Genomic DNA, 6326 nt, shown 5'->3' on the forward strand with positions numbered 1-6326 from the left:
TAAAATAATCCATGTGACATCAGGGGTTCAACTGTAATTTTACGAAGCTATGAGAATACTTTTTGTGTGCAAAAGAAAACAAAAAAGACTTTATTCTCCTCTGCATCACCCTGTAGCGCCATTTTGGAGAGTATCAGCTGGACGTAAACAACGTATGTTGTTCTGTGTCAGCTACATCACACCGGATCTGTTTCCTACGTTGTTGTGATTTGAGCGAAAACAGCGAATCCGTGTGACGCAGCTGACACAGAACAGCATACGCTGTACCGGATACTCTCCAAAATGGCGCTACAGGGTGACGTGGAGGAGACGAACTGTTGAATAAAGTGTTTTTTTTTTCTTTTGCACACAAAAAGTATTCTCGTAGCTTCGTAAAATTACGGTACGGATCTCCTTGCTACGTTTCTGGACTTGGGAACATTTCAGTTGTATTGCTGTCTATGCAGGGTCAGACAGCTCTCAGATTCCATCAAAAATATCTTAATTTGTGTTCCGAAGATGAACAAAGGTCTTACGGGTTTGAAACGTAAGTGAAACTGAAATTTACTAAAATTTAACCTTTCATTGGAGAATAAGAATTTAAAATGGGAGAGAAATCTCATTATAAAATAAATATTTCTCTCTAATACACATTGGTCACAATTAATCATACCCTTTTATCCAATACTTTGTGCAACCTCCTTTTGTCAAGAGAACAGCTCTGAGTCTTCATCTATTATGCCTGAAGAGTTTAGAGAACATCTGACAGGAGATCAGTAACCATTCCTTCATACAGAATCTCTCCAGACCCTTCAGATTTCCAGCTGCATGTTGATGCTTCTCCTCTTCAGTTCACCACACTCATTTTCCTATAGGGTTCAGCTCAGGGAACTGGGTTGGCAAGGGAAGAAGCTTGGTTTTGTTCTCAGTGACCTATTTTTGTTTTGATTTTGATGTTTGTTTGTGGATCATTGTCCTTTTGGAGGATCCAATCATGGCCAATTATAAGATTTCTAGCATGGACAGTCAGTTTTTAATTTTTTATCCATTGGTATTTTATAGAATCCATTATGCCATCTATCTGAACAAGATATCCAGGATCTCCGGCAGAAAAATAGGCCCACAACATTAAAGATCCAGCAGTATATTTAATTGTACACATGGGGTACCTTTTTATCCCTGTGTGCACCAAACCTTGTGTGTTTGCTGCTAAAAAGCTAAAACTTTTTTAGTTTCATCTGACCATTGAACCCAGTCCAGTTTAAAGTTCCAGTCGTGTCTAGCAAATAAATATGCTGGAGTTTGTTTTTGGATGAGAGCGTTTTCTAGTTTTTTTTTTCTTGAAACCCTCCCAAACAACATTGTTTTTTTGTTTGTTTTTTTAGGCTTTCTTACCCCAAGACTCTATTTTCTGAAGTTCTCCAGCTGTGATCCTTGGAGTCTTTGGCCACTCAAACTCTCCTCCTCACCGTGCATTAGGACAATATAGACACACATCCTCTTACTGTATTAGAGAAAAAATATTTATTTGTTAATGTGATTTTCCCCACTTTTTTTACTTTAATTAAAGGTTAGATTTTTAAAAATGTTTTGAATGAAAGATCAACAGGATAAACAATGCGGATTTGTTTTCACAGCCTTCTTTGATCATATTTACCAAGGGTATGAATCATTTTGAGCACAACTGTACGTGCAGGGTCAACACTGATTGCTGTATTGACGGATCCAGAAGGACAAGGACAGATACAAGATACAGCTCATCCCTGGTGCAACAAACCATACAGCACTTCCATCGAAGGACCCAGGATCAACACCATGGACGGCTAATGAGCCTCCTACGAATCCTGGACGATACCTGGTGGCCCTCGATCCATGGAGACATCTGGAGGTTCGTTGAGACCTGCAAGTCGTGTGGTGTGGAGACCAAAGAGTGTGTCATCATCATCCCTAACAAGAAACCACCTCACCGTTCATCATCATCCATCAAAGAGACCTCTAAGCCAGTAAGGAGGAAACGCCAGGGGTGGCTGGGTACAACGTCATCCTGGGAGGAGATGTGCCACCAACCCAGGGACACCCAGGCTAGTTTTGGACTCAAACTCTCTCTAGTGTTCGTCTAGATTCCTCCGACAGACTAGTGCCGTAGTGGGAAGGCCTAGTTTTACTTTTTTTGTATTACAAAGACATTTTAAATCACACATTCAAGAGGACACCTACCATAGGCATAATGGCTGACAGGACCTTAAAGTCACTGTCACTGACACTGTCACACAAAGACACATGTTTTATACTGCTCAATATATATTAAGATGGTTTTACATCTATATATTTGAGTTTTAATGGTTTTACATGTTGTCTTAGCCATTTTAATCCTCTTGATCATTTTAATGTGTGAATGTCTTTAAATGTTCATGGGTCTGCCTGTCATGTGTTCAATCTGGAATCAGGAAGTACACCAGTATAAAGCAAGCAGCATGACAAACAAACAGGGTTGCAAAACTTACTTGGGCTGAACATATAAATAAAATAATTGAGAAATGTCAGAAGGTGTTAAACATCATGAGATGTAAATGGAGTGGAATGGGGGGCAAGTTTTTCTTCATTAAAAACAATCTATGTAGCACTGATCTGGTCTGTGTTTGATTATGGTATGGTATACAGAACCAGTATATGGTTCTGCCTCAAAAAACCTGTTAGAAAAACTTTGTAAAATTCAAGCTCAAGCGATGAGACAGTGTTGTGGAGCAGTAAAGACTACACCCATTCCAGCTTTACAAGTCTTGGTAGGAGAGATGCCGCTAGAAATTAGAAGGAAACAATCAATGGTCAATTACTGGGCTAACCTCCAGGGGCATAAAGATGAACATCCAACAAAAATGGTTTTACAGAACTGTTGGGAACAAAATGAAAGATGTAGAACAAGTTTTGGGTGGAGTAGTAAAATATATGCAGAAGAAATACAAGTAAATAACATCAAGATGAGCCCAACAGTTATTACTCAGGAATATGAACCATGGGTTTATGTAACACCTCAAGTAGATTTGCATCTGTTGGAGGTTAAAAAAACAGAAAGAGAAGCTGACTTGTCATGTACATTTTCAATATATACCAGAGTCCAATACCCCCGGCATATACAAGTGTATACAGACGGCTCAAAAGATCCAGAAATTCAAATAACGGGCTACTTTTTTAGTTCAAGACAGTGATGATCAGTGGAGTAAAGCAAACTTCAAATCATTTGCCATTTTATACTGTAGAAATGATAGGAATGATATTGGCATTGCAGTAGGTTGAGGAACACAAACCTGAGAATGTTTTAATTTGTGCTGCCTCAGTTTCAGTCTTAAAGAGTTTGAGATCTTTTAAATCAAGTCACCAAGATATTCGTTTTAGTATCCTACAAATACTTTCAAGAATTGTTCAAAACGATACATCAATCAGTTTTATATGGGTCCCAGCACACATAGGAATAAGGGGAAATGAAGAAGTGGATAAATTAGCTAAGCAAGCTTTACAGAGAGAACTGATAGAGATACAAGTTCCATTAAGTAAATCAGATATTAAGGTTTTAATATGGAGTAAAGTGATTAAAGAATGGCAATTTAAGTGGAACAATGGGGAAAAGGGTAGATTCCTTTACAGTTTAATGAACAAAGTAAATCATAATATAAAGTGTATAGGTAAGTCAAGGAAAGAAGAGGTTATCTTTAACAGAATATTGCTAGGGCACTCAAATTTAAATAGCACACTTAAAACAATAGGGAAACAACCAAATGGGTTATGTGAACAATGTCATGTTGAAGAAACGATACCTCATGTATTTCTTGAATGTAGCAAGTACGAACAAGAACGAGGAAAAATAATAGTAGAAATAAGGAAAAATGGAATTCAGGATCTTAATTTTAAGGTTTTAATAAAATGGGCAAGTGAAATGAATAGTAACGTCTTTGATTTTATTAGAGAGACAGGGTTGATAAATAGAATATAAAACTCTGTTCCACACTCCGGAGCAGACGGTAATGCACCTGTTTGTGTTGGTGTCAGCCGCCGTTAAAAACCAAGAAGAAGAAGAAGAAACAAACAGGGTCATTGACCAAACACTGAACACGCTGGATTGTGGAGTTGTTAAAACTCATGACTTCCCATTCCAGTATCTCACTCATCTTGGATTATCACTTTCTTTGGACTGTGTATACACCGGTGGACACTTTTACCTAGTGATGGGAAACCGAGGCTTTCTGAAGCGTTTGAGGCTTTCATGAAATTGTGCCGAAAAATGGTTCTTTACTCGAAGCGTTTAACACAGTGTGCATTAGCGACATCTGGTGGTGGTTCTGACAAATCATCGCGGAGCAGAGGATGGTTTGAAAAAGCATGTGACCAAACAAAGCTTCGAATTAAGTCTGTGACATTCAAGAGTGGAATCAATCTGCGATCAATACAATATCTAATTTGATATAATCTCATCTAAATTAATTTGTGCCAATGAGACCACAACTCGTGTCATGTATAGCTTGGTCAACGGATACATATCGATCAATAATATAAAATACACAAACGTGATCATAATTAATAATTGACATGGGTAGCTGAAAAAAAATATTTTGGGTGAGCTGTTATACCCTTATGTTGTGTTCGGGGTCTCTGAGACCCCAGTTATAAACATGATTAAATGTCCTACTGACAGCCCTCAAAGTGACTGAATAATCCTTTTATGCATCAGGTGGAATCGTGAAGCACCAGTTTTTTCAAACCAGCTGTCCCGACCTTCCAGCTTCAAACGTCATCAATCACGTGGTGTTGTCATTTCGATACAAGCATCGGCACAGTGTGTGATACAATAGTGGTTTGAAAACTGCATCGGAGCTGCGGTATCAATTGTCCCATCACTACTTTTACCTTGGAACTTCAACACACTATGTATGATTCAAGTGGACAATCTGCTTTTAACAGCCTAAGTTATTCTAGATTTATTGTGTTGTTTTAAGTTCCTTGTGCGTTGTGTAAATGCACTATTTATTCAGTCTACTTTTGTCGTCTACTTTTTGTCGTTTGTTTTTTTTTTTTTTTTTTAAACACTTATTTTACCTCACACAGTGTAATCTGACCCCTTTTAATAACTGTAACATCTTCCGATAAGGTCAAGCGTTACAGCCCGGTTCTGTCAACTCTGCACTGTTGAACATCGAATACATTTTAAAATCTTGCTAATTGCTTATAAAGACCTGAATGGTTTAGCTCCTCAATACTTAAGCGAGCTCATATCACATTATTGTCTCAAAACTCTGGGCATTTGATAATACCTAGAATATCAAAATCAACTGCGGGAAGCAGATAATTTTCCTATTTAGCACCCAAAATCTTGAACAATCTTCCTAGCGTTGTTCGGGAGGCAGACACACTCTATCACGGGGTTCCTCAAATCACGCTCACGAGATCCACTTTCCTGCAGAGTTTAGCTCTAACCCCATGTAAGGGTGGTTTCCCTACAGTGGTTCAGGTTGTAGGGTTGCTGAAGGACTAAAGAAACTTTATCAGCACGATAGTATAATACTGAACATTTCTTGTCTATTACCAACCACTGCCACTTATACCAACGACGGAAATAAGCACGGTTAGAATAGTCAAATATGTGGGAGAGCATTGCTATTACGTGACTATATTGTTTTGCAATAGGTAGCACTTTAATGTTAATGTTGAATCATGACTAGTTAGCTCATAATTTATAATTGAAATGGTTTAATAACAGTATTTAATTATGGTTACACTTGAATTGGTTACAAAATAGATGAAGGATTTTAAAACATAAACAGTTTGTACCCAGCATATATGTAAAATGATACTTGAGAGAGAGAAAAAGAGAGAGAGAGAAACATAGAGGGAGAGAGAGCAGAGCCCCAGAAAAGAGGCCCTCAGCAAAGAAAGAGAGAACAAAGGAAAGAGACAGCAAAGAAAAGAGAGACAGAGCAACAGTTACAACCTTCTTTTATCCCTTCCTTGACTAAAAACCAAATGTGAGACATTCAAACTGACCAATCAGCAGATTACAGCTTCACACACTGTGCAAAAGGTGTGACAATTAGCAGACCCCCAATCTACAGACATCTTGGCCTACAGGCCTTGATCACTATCAGCACATCTGTGCCTTCAGTAATGCCAAATGGGCTTTTTGTTACTTAAGATAGGTTTGGGACAGGAAAGCAGAAGTCTTTGATCATTTTCAACCCTACACCTAATCAAACACACCTGAGCATGCTAATTAATGTCTTCAGGATCATTAGAAAATCACAGGTAGGTTGGACCATGTTGGATCAGGGTTGGATCTAAACTCTGCAGCGCGTTGGCCC

The sequence above is a fragment of the Sinocyclocheilus anshuiensis genome, unplaced genomic scaffold, assembly GCF_001515605.1.
Source record: "Sinocyclocheilus anshuiensis isolate Anshui unplaced genomic scaffold, SAMN03320099.WGS_v1.1 scaffold1382, whole genome shotgun sequence".
Lineage (NCBI taxonomy): Eukaryota > Metazoa > Chordata > Actinopteri > Cypriniformes > Cyprinidae > Sinocyclocheilus > Sinocyclocheilus anshuiensis.